At 53.5% G+C, this 13524-nt stretch overlaps 1 protein-coding gene across 2 annotated transcripts in view; it reads left to right on the plus strand.

Moving 5' to 3' along the window:
- The first annotated feature begins 150 nt into the window (after nt 1-150).
- Nucleotides 151-13524, plus strand: part of NFILZ (NFIL3 like basic leucine zipper) — a 28191-nt gene continuing 14817 nt past the window's right edge. The window contains exons 1-3 of one of the 2 annotated variants that reach the window (XM_070491907.1): nt 151-5605; nt 6215-6342; nt 8055-10941. The gene's annotated coding sequence lies outside the window, so the exon portion shown is untranslated. Of the gene's footprint in view, nt 5606-6214; nt 6343-6629; nt 10942-13524 lie in introns of those variants that run through there. The other variant, XM_044752827.2, reaches the window with a different exon arrangement.

The raw sequence follows: 13524 nt of genomic DNA on the forward strand, positions 1-13524 counted from the left end.
GAGCGGGGGAGGCCGAGCGCGAATTCCTCCAGGGTGCCAACCAACGGCTAGTTCCCGCCTGGGGTGTTGGGGGCTGGGGGTTTGAGGAGGTGAGGGCTGGGGGCTGAGTGAGGGGGGTGCCTGCGGGTCAGCCGTGTGGATGTGCCTGGCTGCCGGCGGTTGCGTGCATGGGTGTGCGCACGTGTTAGCCATTGTGTGCGTTGGTGGGATGTGCTTAGCAAGTCTGCAGAGTTGGACGGCCTGGGTTCGAATCTGGCATCTGCCGCTTAAGGACTCGGGCCAAGCACTGGGGATGGCAGCAGTGAACAAAACGGACACAGATCCCTTCTCTGGGGGGGCCAAGCCTATGAAAAAGATAAAGAAATACTGTATGCGGTATGTCAGATGGCGGTAAGTGCTCTGTGTCTGCACATGGGGAGTGGGTTGCAGTTTTAGATTGAGAGACCTCCCTGAAAAGGCGACATTTGGGTAAAGAATGGAAGGAGGTGAGAAGCCAGCTCTACAGTACTGCAGGGGGAAGAGGCTCTCTGACAGCCTGTGCAAAGGCCCTGGGGCAGGATCCTGCCTGGTGTGTTGGAGGAACAGCAAGGAGGCCCATGTGGCTGGAGGAGAGTGAGTGACGGGGAGAGAGAGGAGGGGAGGGAAGAGAGGGGACAGGGCAGGTCAGGCAGGGCCTGAGGGTCTTGGCCTTTCACCCCGGGAGGGCATCAGAGCAGCTCCCTTTGGCTGCTGCATGGATGAAAATGGCATTTACTCCCAGGACTTGTTTTCAGAATTGTTTGAATTAATATGTGTAGATTGATAGTATAGTGTCGGGGGCATAACAACATGCATTAAATATTAGGTTATTATTATGTGTGGTGGACGTGAGTGTCTTGGGGTGTGTCTGAGCGGCAGCTGAGCTGGAGTGGCTGCTAGTGGGTTTGTTGTTATGAAAGAAACTATCTAAATCCATTAAAAAAAAACCCTGCTGGGTGTTTGGGAGCCCTGCTGGGTGACGCTTTCTGGCTGGGCCTTGCTCTTTTGGATAACAGATGTTATCCAGATGTCAGCTGGGGTCACCGGGGCCTCCGAGATTTGGCGCTGGCCTCTCTCCCATGACCTGTGGGAAGCCCAGTGCCCTCCCTGAGATGTCTGCAAATTCCCAGGCCTGTGTTCTCATGGTTACTTGTTGGCCTGAGTTCCTGCCTGCTGAACCCTCCTTCTCACCCACCTTCCTGGGGCCCGCCCTCTGGGGAAGCAGCCCTGTTTTCTCCATTTTCCCCAGACCACCCATGTGCAATCTGGGCATGTGTACCCCATTGCCTGCAGGCCCCCCACAAGATGCAATGCTCTCCCTAAAATTCTGCGCTTCCAATGGTTTTAACATCATTCGAGCCTCCATAAGATGCCGCTTATGGAATTCCCCCGCCCCAAGGAAAAGTTTGCACGCTTCTTGCACAACCCAGCAAAGCCGGTGACCAGCTTTGAGTTAACCAGGTGGTTGTGCAAAGAGGAATCTCAGTCTGGACCCTCGAGGCCGAGGGCGGTGAGCTGCTGGAGGTGCTCTCGGTGTCCAGCTGGCCTGGAAGACGTGGTGGCGGGTAGGACGACCAGAGCTGGCTGCGGGATGTCAAGGCAGGGGGAGAGAGGAGCTGGCACAGAACTGAGGGTGAGGCAGGCAGAGAGCGGTCGCGAAGGACAGTGGCTCATGCTGGGGAAACGTCAGGAGACCAGAAACAGTTGCAAGGAGCCAGACTGCTGGAAAATGAGGTGCGGGCTGCTTCGGGCAGAGTCTGTTGTAGATTCTTTTGGAAGTGCCTGGAATCCTTGCTAACTGCTTTCTCAGGGTGTGGATAGTCGCGGCTCAGAGGTCAAAGCTGTAGCAACAGAACTTTGCACGGAACAGGGGCGAGAGGGACCTCCCTGGGCAGCTCAGGACACGTGGGACGAGCCCAGCACTGGTCTGGTTCCAAGACAGGAGTGCAGGGTGTGTTAGAAAGACGCATTCCACTCAAGCCTGGAGTTAACCAGGGTCGTGCTTACCCCTGACCGCAGTTCAGCGCTGGTGTGGACCGAACGCTGCCTAATTATAAAGGCTTGCACGGTTTCTGCATAACTGTAATTGTAGCATTTGGTGTCGACTTGAGCAGAAACCAGACCCCTCGAATGGCCTTCAAGAATATATTGTCCAGTTCTTAACCTTTTCTGGATCAAAACTCACTTGGGAATCTAACTTAATCTCAAGACCACCTCGGATGCACTGCCCCCCTCCCCAATGTATTAACCCAGAAGATTTTTTGGACACTTATATAGTATCATGTTTGCCCAATCCAGGTTAGGAACCTCTGATTTTCGTTCAATTCTTTCATACTAAAATTCCTCGTATTTAACACCAGAGGAGATGGAGTTACGAGAGCACAGCGTGTGGCTCAGAGGCACACAGATAACCAGCGACTGCGCCGGTGTCAGTCCAACAGAGTGATTAACTATAGAGTCAGAACTGGATGCAAATCTTGTCTCCACCCCTTACCAGCAACGGATGTAATCTCCCCATGCCTCGGTTTCCTCATCTGCAAAATCAAGATAATAAGATAATAATCGTTTTTTTTTTTTAAGGTGGAGACACAAGTTAATTCCTTAGGCTGCGCCTCCAGCTTGAGTAGAAATTTGAGTCAGACAAAGAATTCCTGCCACCTAGTGGTTCTGTGAATAAAGTAGAATTCATGGGACTGACACATAGACGGTGGCCACATCAGTGTCTTTGTCCATGCGGTTAATGTCAGGGAATTACTGGCTGCGATTTTTATGAGCGTGCATGGGGGTCTTCTTCCAAAAAGAGTATGTTTGAACATTGTATCAGTTAGCTTTTGCTGTGTAAGAAATAACCCCGAAATGTAGTGGCTTCAAACAATGGTCATTGATTAACACCTGATTCTGTGGGTTGGCAGTTTGGCTGGAGTTCAGCTGAGTGGCTCTTCTGCTGGTCTTGCTTGGGGTCACCCATGGGGCTGCAGTTAGCTGTTGGATTGGCTGGAGCTGAATTATCTTGGAGGGTTTCACACACGTGTCTGGTAGTTCCAGGCTGTCGGCTGGGCTGCCTTGGTCTCCTCCATGGGGTCTCCTCTCCAGTAGGCTAGCTCAGGCTTATTCCTGTGAAGAGTTGCCAGGAAAAGCAGAGAGGACAAACCCCAGTGTGCACGAGCCCTTCTCAAGCTTCCACTTGTGTCGTGTTTCCTAATGATTCATTGACCAAAACAAGTCACGTGGTCAAACCCAGATTCAGGAGAAAAACAAAGAGAATCCATATCTTGATGGAGGAGCTGCCAAAAATTGTGGCTTTTTTTTTTTTTTTTTTGGTGAGGAAGATTGGCCCTGAGTAACATCTGTTGCCAATCTTTCCTCTTTTTGCTTGAGGAAGACTGTCACTGAGCTAGCATTGGTTGCCAATCTTCCTCTGTTTTATGTGGGATGCTGCCACAGCATGGTTTGAGGAGCGGTGCTAGGTGTGCACCCAGGATCTGATCCTGCAAATCCCGGCTTCTGAAGGGGCGCGTGTGAACTTAACCACTACGCCACTGGGCTGGCCCAGCTGTTTTGGTTTTTTCCTCTCAGTCTTCCACACACGTTGGCTGGTAAGTGGCTGGGTGTTGAGTTGTCATTTTAAAACTGAAAGGGTTTTGACCCTAAAGTGTTTTCACTTCTCAAAAGAAGAGAACTTGTAATTAGAGACTGTAACCTCCAGGCTAGCCCACCAATCTATTTATGGAAAGTGACTTCCTCTATATGGGACATTTGAATTTCTTTGTTGTGGGGTTCTTTTCCTCACTCATCTGTGCTCCCTCCATCATTCTCTCTCCTATTCCATACCTTTCCATCTTTCACTGCCTTGTGGGTTAAACACACTATTGTGGGCTAGCCTGGGAACTCTATAGTCTTTTCCTGAATTGTTCTCAGTGGAATGTACTGTCCAGGAATGGATAGGATGGTCACAGCCACTCTCTTGTCCCCTGCTGTGGTGATTTAGGGAACATTTCTTTGCTCCTTGGCTTAAAGGGACCTCTCGCACCTTGTTGGTGGGCCACACCTGGCTTGTCCACCGCTTGCCTTAGAACAGCGCCTGGCACGTGGCTGACACTCAATAAATATTTGTCCAGTGAGTGAATGTCCACAGGCAGGACCCAATCTTCGTCTGAGGGTTTACGCCTCTGAGGGTGCCCACTCGTGTGCCATCCCAGTGGCTCCTTCCTGTTGCCCTCTGTCAGCCAGCCTTTCTGTTACTCCGAGCTGACCTCTTAGCCATCATTAGTCAGCTGCGCACATGCTCCCCCAGGGCAAGCTGCCCTCTCTGTGCCATTGAAAATCTACGCTTAATTCTAGACTTGACCGTTGCACCAATGGCTCAAAACAAAACTGCTTTGTGGGAGACGTCAACGGGTTTCACTGTGGGATGTGAGCATGCAAGTGTTTGACTCCAAGTTGGTCCGTGTGTGTGTGTGTGTGTGTGTGTGTGTGTGTGTGTGTCTTTGGGGCCAGGCACAGATTTTCTCTGCACTTGGGTGCCATCTTTGAAGGGCGCCATTCACGTCAGAGACATGGTGGATTGGTATGTTTATTTTGACGACTTTCCAGCAGAGGGCAGTCAAGGGTCTCACTTAATCAAAATCAATCTACTGCGATGGCATGGAAGTCTACTGTGATGACAAGGTGACTTGTTCTAATTTGCATGAAAGTGCCCTGTGAGCTAGCTATGGACCTGTGCTCACCTGTGGGGTGTCCAAATGTGTGTTGCAGCCGGAATAATGCCCGCCTCCCCCAAAGTTGTGCACGTCCTAATGCCTGGAACCTTGAGTATGTTTTCTCACGTATTCATGGCCAAAGAGATTCTGCAGATGTGATGAAGTTTATGGATTTTTAGATGGAAGCTGTTCCTGTGTTATCCAGGTGGGCTCAATCGAATCAGCTGGGCCCTTAAAATCAGAGAATCCTTCCTAACTGGTCAGAAATGAAATGGGGGAAAAGGAGCAAAGATTTGAAGGGTAAGGGGGTTTGACCTGCTGCCATGGGCTTTGAAGATGAGGAAGGGAGCCAAGGAATGCAGGTGCCTCCAGAGGCTGGAAACTGCCCTCAGCTGACAGCCAGCAGGGAAACGGAGACGCCAGTCCTACAACCTCAGGGAAATAAAATCTGCCAACAACCCGAGTGAGGAGGAAACGGATCCTCCCCCATGGCTTCCAGAAAGGAACACAGCCTGCGGACGCCTGTTTAAGGGGGGTGAGCCCCTTGTTGGACTTCTGGCCTCCAGGACTGTAAGATGATAAATTTGTGTCGCTTAAGCTGCGAAGTTTGTAGTCATTCATGATGGCAGCCACAGGAAACCAACACAGTGTGGAAATGACTCTTTCTTTCCGCAAGGGCGCTGTGCATGGCCGAGGGTCCACTGTGGATGGCCGGGGGCTCTGCTGTGGACAGTGAGTGACCACCATGGACAAGTGTGTGTTTGTCTGTGGACACGGTCGTTCCCCTGTCCCCTGACTGCCCCCCACTTGTTACCGGGAGGTCTGGATGTCCTGCCTCCCTCAGCCCCTGCTCCTTCTCTCTGAAGCTCTGGTGTCGGAGCCCACAGGTGTGTTTTGGAAACTGGGGCCCATAAGGGGGGGTATTACCAGAGGGGGGCCAGGTGGCTGCAGTGGTGACATCCTCTCCCTCACCCCTCCACCCCCAGATGAGGCCCCACACAGGGCAGGGTGTGATGCACTGTTTGTGGTCTATCAGAAAAGCTCATGGGCCAGGACCAGGTGGGCACATTCTGCATTCCTGAGGGGCTGAGCTGTCTGCCCTGTGCTGGGGAGACACTGTGAGGGGTGCTCAGGCTCCCGGGGGGCGGGAACCCCTGTCCTGAGCCCTCTGCCCCCAGCTAGCAGAGCACTGCCTAGTGCCAGGGCTTGGTTACCTCAGGTGACTAGGGGTCAGTGGGGGGCAGGGGCCTGGGGGGACAACTTGTCCCTCATACCCTGTACTGTGCCTTTTATCTCCCCTGGGGTGACTCCTCTCATGCTCCCAGCCCACCTGTCCACGGTGGTCCCCATGGGTCAGGTGTGCATCTCAGAGATAGGAGCTCAGGGACGGACCTAAGTGGGTGGGAGATGGATCCTGACCCCAGCAGGGACTGGGACAGAGGGGAGGGGTCTGCTGTGGGGCTGAAGGGGGTCCCCTCCCACCACTGCCCCTGCAGAGTCCTCCAAAGGATGTGGGTCTCATGGGAGCTGCAGGGGGCCCCCAAGCTGGGACCCTGCTGACCTCATGACCTTTAGAAATGGATGGACAGCCTCAACTCAGACGGAAGATTCACTCCTGAACCAGGTGAGCTGGTGGAGGTGGGGTGTGGCGGGGCTTGTGCCAGGCTGGGAGTGGGGTCCCTGGGCACTCGGTCTGGAGGAGGAAGAGATGGGGGCCAGGCCGGATCTGCAGGATTGTGCCTGGTGTGTTGGAGGAACAGCGAGGAGGAGGCCGTGTGGCTGGAGCAGAGGGAGTAGAGGGGAGAGAGGGAGGTGGGGAGGGTGGGAAGGGGATGGAGCAGGTTGTTCAGGGCCTGGTGGGCCGTGGGGAGGACTTGGGCTTCTACCCTGATGGAAGTGGGAGCCCCAGAGGCCTGTGGGCAGAGGGTGGGACCTGACTCAGGGGCTCTCAGGCACCCTCTGGAGGCTGCAGGGAGGGCACGTCGTGGTGGGGGGTGAGGGCAGGAGCAGAGGTGGCTGTGCTGGTCTAGGTGAGCCATGATGGGGCTGGACCAGGTGGAGGCAGCACGGGAGGGGACAAGTGGGTTGACTCTGGCTAGATTTCGTGTCAGAGCTGCCAGGGTTTGCTGAGGGGTTGGATGTGGGCCATCAAAAGAGGAGCTTAGGGCCACGCCAGTGCTTCTGGTGAGTAGCTAGAACGGAGCTGGGAAAGACAATAAGGGTCCTGTGACCTTTCAGAAGTCCATGAGACACCCACAAGGGGCCAGCGAGGATGCAACCACAGCTATCAATTTGGAAATCATTGCATATGGGGTGATTTTTTTCTAAGTTTTAGCTTTTTTTTTTTTTTTTGGTGAGGAAGATTGTTGCTGAGATAACATCTGTGCCCATCTTCCTCTATTTTTTGTGGGACACCGCCTCAGCATGGCTTGACAAGCGGTGCTAGATCTGTGCCCGGGATCTGAACCTGTGAACCCCGGGCCACCGAAGGGGAGCACGTGAACTTAACCACTATGCCACTGGGCCAGCCCCTCGATGAATTTTTAAGTTGCATCCATGGCAATTGAACACAAGACCACATCTCGTCAATCCGAGTAAATGCTCACGCAGTATCCAGAAATCTTACCACCTATTTCTCTAAAAGAGACCCCAGCATTATGTTATTTCCCAGTTTTTTAGTTGGGTTTCTTTACACCAGGCAAGTAGGTGATTCTGGGAGTAAGAAATTATCTTTTTTATTAAAAACATGACTTTTTGGATGGATGATTCGAAGTTTCTTTCAACCAATCAGCTAATGTTAGACAATTACATTGTTTTTTTTCCTGAGTTGAATCCTTACCCATTCTTCCCTCCCCCCAGCTTTATTGAAATATAATTGACGTGTAACATTGTGGAGGTTTCAGGGGTACAACGTGATGGTTTGATACACTTGTGTGTTGCAAAGTGATGACCACAGTGTGTTGCCTGACGTATCTATGGCGTCACATTGTTCCCATTTCTTTTGTGTGGTGAGAACATTGAACCTGAGAACATCTTAGGATGTTCGGAAGACACGATACAGTATCGTTAGCTATAATCACCATGCTATGTGTCAGATCCCCAGAACTGATTCATCTTCTAACTGGAAGTTTCTACCCTCTGACCAATGGCACATGGATTATTTTTAAAGCCAGGAGATGGGGCAAAATCACCAGTAACTTTCCTCTTTCATTTTTCTCCTTAGAGCTTATCATTGGCTCACATGCGACGTGTCATTTCCATGTTATTCTTGTTTATTTTCCATCACATCTGCGAGGGCAGAGATTTTCACCTGTTCTGTTCATGCTGTGTTCCCAGATCTCAGCACAGTACCTGCACACAGTCAGCGCTCAATAAATGTCTATTGAATGCACGGCGAGCTGGCCCTTGCTCAGCTGGGTCAGAGAAGTTGGATCTCAGGTCTAAAGCGCCTCTGCGACCTTGTGGCCCGAAAAGTCCTGCTGGTCAACCAGGGTGACACCAAGGGCAGTTCCTCTGGCCTCTCCAAGCTTCAGGGGCCGACACCAGAGACTCTACCCAGGCTGCATCCTGGGAGCACCTCCTCTCCCCGGGGAGGTGGCTGCTTCACCGGTGTGTGCCTGTGTGTATCAACTGCCACCGCTTTTCCAGCCTTGGTAACATTTGGAGTTATAGGATCACCAGACGGGAGGCCACACCCAATACACCGCGGACACCCTGTGCTCCAGCATCTGCTATCTCAGTCTCCCACAAGCCCACACCCAGCACATTGACCCTGCAATACTTGAACAAGACAGCGCCCCATTATCCAACAGCTAATACCATATCAACATTTGGGGCGTAGGATAATACTCTAGCATCTAAAATCCCAATTTCCCATCAGCCAGCACTGATACCTCATTACCCAGACTGGCCAATACTGAAGAACCCCAACACGTCAGACATTCAGACCCCCTACCTCTGGCCTGTTGAAACCCAACACATGGACATCCCAACTTCCAATAATGTTGACACCCCAACTTCCCTTTAGACAATAGGCAACATACTCACACCCAAACCAGCTCCTACCCCATCCCTAGTCACGTCCTGTGTGGACATTCCAATGTTTGATTGCCATCATATCCCAAACACTGGCCATCACCTAAGATGCTGACACCCAAATGCCAAAACACCCCCATGGGCAGCACGTCCCTTTTCCAATATCTATGAACTCATCTTCAGTCGGAACACAGCCAGCACACCCAGTACCCGAAGAGGCCCACCTCCAACGTGGGGATATCCCACCCCCAATTCTTCTGAAGCCCCAACACTCCCCTGGCCATACCCACCTTCATACTCCAGACTTCCCCCGGATGATGGGCAATGCAGACCAGCATCCGGCCCTTGGTGCGTATTCCTTACTCCAGTATCTAACCCTTAGCTCCCCATGCAGCTGTCACTCTGACACCCGCGGGTTCAGTTCCCTGAGTCCTTAGCAGTCAACGCTCAAAATATATGGTGGCCCCAACATCTGTGTGTGAACAGCTGTACACCTGCGAGGTTCACTGGCAACACCTGGATTCCTCCCCCATCTACTGCCCAGTCCTGCCACACCTGTGAGAACCTTTGTCACCCGGGACCCCAGGTTTGGGTGAGGAATAAAGGAGGTGATTATGTGTAAAGTGATCAGAACAGTGCTGGACACTTAGCAGGCACGCAGGCAGCAAATAATAATAATAATTACTATTAGTCTGTACTTTTCTGGGATCCCTGGGAGATTTTATTTGTGTTTGATTAAAACAGCGAAGCATCAAAACCAGGAGATAATATTTTTCATTGGCAAGTGTAAATATTAGTCCGTATGCGAACTAGAGTGCTGGATTTGAATGTTCTTAAAATGGAAACTTATTCCTTTTATTTTGTTTACTTAATATTTCAAATTTTTGAGGTATAATTGACAAAATTGTAAGATACTTCGTGTACGAGACCGTCTTTTAAAATTGCTCCTTGTTCTAACCGTAAAGAATGAATCAAAAAAGTAAAGTGACTCATCAGCGGCACGACTTAGTGGCTTCTTAAATGGCCCTGTTTGTCGATATTTCAGTTTTGCTAAAATTCACCAAGTTACTTGACAATTATTCACGTAAAATGTTATCATATCGGGCATTAAGCAAATTTTCAACGTCTGTGTTTTTTTCTGGCCATTGTTGTTATTTGTTTCATTTCACGTTTATTGCTGAAGATGAATTTGTTTTATGGAAAGGAAGAGTTTAAAAAATATTTCAAAACCCCAGGAACGGCCCGGGAACAGTAAACGTTGAAGGAACCGCGGGAGGGTGCAGTTCCACAGAGCGCCCACCAGGAGGCGCTGTTACCAAGTCCAGGAAGGCTCCATCCTGCCGCGGGGGGAATTTCCCCCAAATCCGGCCTCTGGTCCCATCACAGGACCGGACGCGTGGCTCAGGATCCCTCCTCACCCCCAGGATCCCACAGCCTCTGTTCGCCCCCAGGGCCGCGTGCAGGATCTTTCCTAGAAGCAGCTCTGACCACCATCCCCCCACTTCCTTCCTGGGGGTTCCCTAAACATCCATCCTGATCTTAATCTCTGAGCCTTTGCATATGCTGTTCCCTCTGCCTGGAAAACCTTCCACCCCGTTTAGGGAGGTCCACTCAGAAAACCCATAAAGATTTGGCCCCACTCTCCCCTGGGGGCATGTTACTTAATTGTTGTGTGCCTCAGTTTCCTCTTGTGGCTGGGCCGGACAGAGAGGATCTGTGCAGGGCAAGGAATTAGAGAATCTGAAAGTCAGTGGGGAACCACAGAGGGTGTTTGAGCAGGAGAGTGTCCTCAGAGGTAAGGAGAGGAAGGGCCCCCTACCTTTTGCCCTCCTGATCTTTCTAGAAGGGTCTTAGGGGGTTGGGATGGGAGGCTGTAGCAGTGGCCGGCCCGGACTCCCTCTCTGGGCCCCCAGTGGCTAGACCAGCAGGTCCCACATCCGTGTGTGCCTGCTGGTGGGGCTGTGTGCCCCTGGGGACCCTCCTGAGCCTGAGCCAGCCCACAGCACCTGCCCCCGGGCAGACGCCAGGTGGGGGGACAGCTCTGCAGGGAAAGCCACGAGCTGCAAGCTGGGGGCCCGGTGTCACCTTGACGGAAGCGCGGTGGCTCCCTTCACCGCGGAGGAGCGTGGAGGCCCCAGGCGGCTGCTGTGGCTCGTGCAGGACTCGTGGGGGAAAGAGCTACCCGGAGGTGAGTGCCGAGCAGGTGGGGGCCCAGCGGGGCTGGCCGTCGTCCAGGGGGCTGAGGGGGCCTTGGGAACCTGGCTCCAGACCACCTCCCCCTGCCCATCGCTGCCCCTCTGTCTGTCTCCCCTCCCCCTGCCCATCGCTGCCCCTCTGTCTGTCTCCCCTGACAGTGTCCCTCCTCTCTGTGTGCGTCTGGCTGAGGGTTTCCTGCTCTCCTAAAGCTTTCCCATCCGACCTCTATCTCTCTGTGTCTCTTTCCATGTCTCTAGGGCTCTCTCTCTGGGTCTCTGAGGGTCTCTCTGTCTTTGGGATCCTCTCCGTGTGTCTCCTTACCTACGTGTCTCTCTTTGTCTCTGTCTGCCCCTGTCTCTGTTGCCCTGTGCAACCCGCCCCACCTCCTGGCGGTGGATGGAGGGGAGAACAGGCTCCTCCAGACCCCAAGGGTCCTCTCTTCTCTCCCTCTAAGGCTCTGCCTCCTCTGACACCGTTGCCCTGGGAGAGGGGCAGGCAGGGCTGGCTGGCGGGTCCCCGGCCAGGCCCCTGGGAGCTGTGTGGGAGCATCAGGCTCGGACCCTGAGGCTGACATCCATTTTGGGGGGCCCTCCTGCAGCCACCTGCTCTCCACTGCCCGTGTCCTCCCCCGCTGCCCGCTTTCTCCCCGCAGCCCACCTTCTGGCTTCTCTCCTTGCCTTGTCTCGTCCCCATCAGTGCAGGGGGCAATGTGCGTATATGGGCTGGGGACGGGGTAGAGGGTCGAGGGCTCAGGAAATGGTGCTTCGGGGACCAGGGAGGGTCCAGCTCTTGTGTAGTCTTCTGGGGGGTCTGGCTGTCGGGACGGGTGGGGTTTTGTCACCAGGGAGTCGCACTGCATTCTGGGACCTGGTGGCTCCAGCAGCCGTGCAGACCTGTGGGGTCCTTGTTCTCGGGGTCCGTCTGCAGGGGGAGTCTGGCAACTGTGGGGGCCCAGTGGTTGTAAAGATTTGGGGGTCGTTGGGGTCCGGCATGACTGCTGTGAGGTTCTGGTGGCCGTGGAGGATGGGCGTGAACACTCGTGGTAGACAATTAGTGGTTGCAGACCCAGCTGCTGTTTGCTGGAGTCTGTCGTGTGTGGGGTTGTCATTCGCGGGTTAGTGGCGATCGCCTCTCCCTCTCTGCCCGCCCGCCTCTCTGCCCTTCCACTGTTCTTGTTTCTGTCTCCGTTCGTCTCCTTCTCTCCCTCTCTGTCTCTCTCCATCTCTGCCTCTCTGTCTCTGTCCCTCCATACAGCACTGTCGTTGACATGCTGATTGAAAGATGACTTCGTGCTGCCCTCTGGCTGCAGCAGGTGCCTGGGGCTCTGGGCCCTTCTCGGATGGGAAGAGGAGGTGGGACCATGACCCCCGAGCCCTCGCCCATGGTTGGCAGTGAGGGTGGGAACCAGTGGCTCACCGGGAGCAGACAGGCTGGAGGTTTGTGTCTCAGACAGCATGCCCCAGCCAGGCCTTGTTCCCCAAACTTCAAGTTGGAGGCTCAGGGGCTTGGGGAGGTGCCGAGACTGTCCCCTGGGGGAGCAGAGAGGGCTATGGGCATCGAGAGAGGGACCAGCCATGCAGATATTGGAAGAGAAGAGCATTCCAGGCAGAGGGCGGAACCCATGCAAAGGCCCTGGGGTGGGACGGGGCCTGGCATGTTGGAGGAACAGTGAGGAAGCCCGTGTGGCTGGAGCAGAGGGAGCGAGGAGGACAGAGGGAGGAGGTGAGGGCAGGGAGGGGATGGGGCAGGTCGTGTAGGGCCTGGTGGGCCAGGGGAGGACTTGGGCCTTTACCCTGAGGGAGGTGGGAGCCACTGGGGCTGGACATGTGTGGGACTCCGCAGGCACATGAGTCCATGCCCCAGACATGGCTGCCAGCACTGTGCCCCTCTCTTGCTTTTTTCCAATTTTTGTAGCACAGATCAGAATTTCGTTCCTTTTAAGGCTACAGAATCCATTGAATGGATGGACTGTGTTTTTGCCTCCCATCGATCTGTTGCCGGGCCCTTGGGTCACTGCCACGTTTACCTGCTGTGCATAATGCTGCTGTGAACGAGCGGGCAGATATCTCTTTGAGACCCTGCTTTCAGTTCTTTCGGGTGGACCCAGAAGTGGCATTGCTGGATCGTATGGTATTTCTATTTTTAATGTTTTGAGGAACCACCACACTGTTTTCTGCAGCGGCTGCTCCACTTTACGTTCCCTCCAGCCTCCAACACTTGTTATTGTCTGTTTTTGACAGTCACCATCCTGATGGGTGGGAAGTGGCATCTCCTCGTGGCTTTTTTTTTTTGAGGAATATTAGCCCTGAGCTAACTGCTGCCAATCCTCCTCTTTTTGCTGAGGAAGACTGGCCCTGAGCTCACATCCGTGCCCATCTTCCTCTACTTTATATGTGGGACGCCCACAACAGCATGGCTTGATAAGCAGTGCTGTGTCTGCACCCGGGATCTGAACCGGCGAACCCCGGGCCGCCAAGAAGCGGGACGTGCGCACTTAACTGCTGCGCCACCAGGCTGGCCCCTCCTCGTGGCTTTGGTTTGCGTTTCCCTGATGAAGAGTGACGTGGCGCATCTT

Source organism: Equus asinus, chromosome 20, assembly GCF_041296235.1.
Source record: "Equus asinus isolate D_3611 breed Donkey chromosome 20, EquAss-T2T_v2, whole genome shotgun sequence".
NCBI lineage: Eukaryota > Metazoa > Chordata > Mammalia > Perissodactyla > Equidae > Equus > Equus asinus.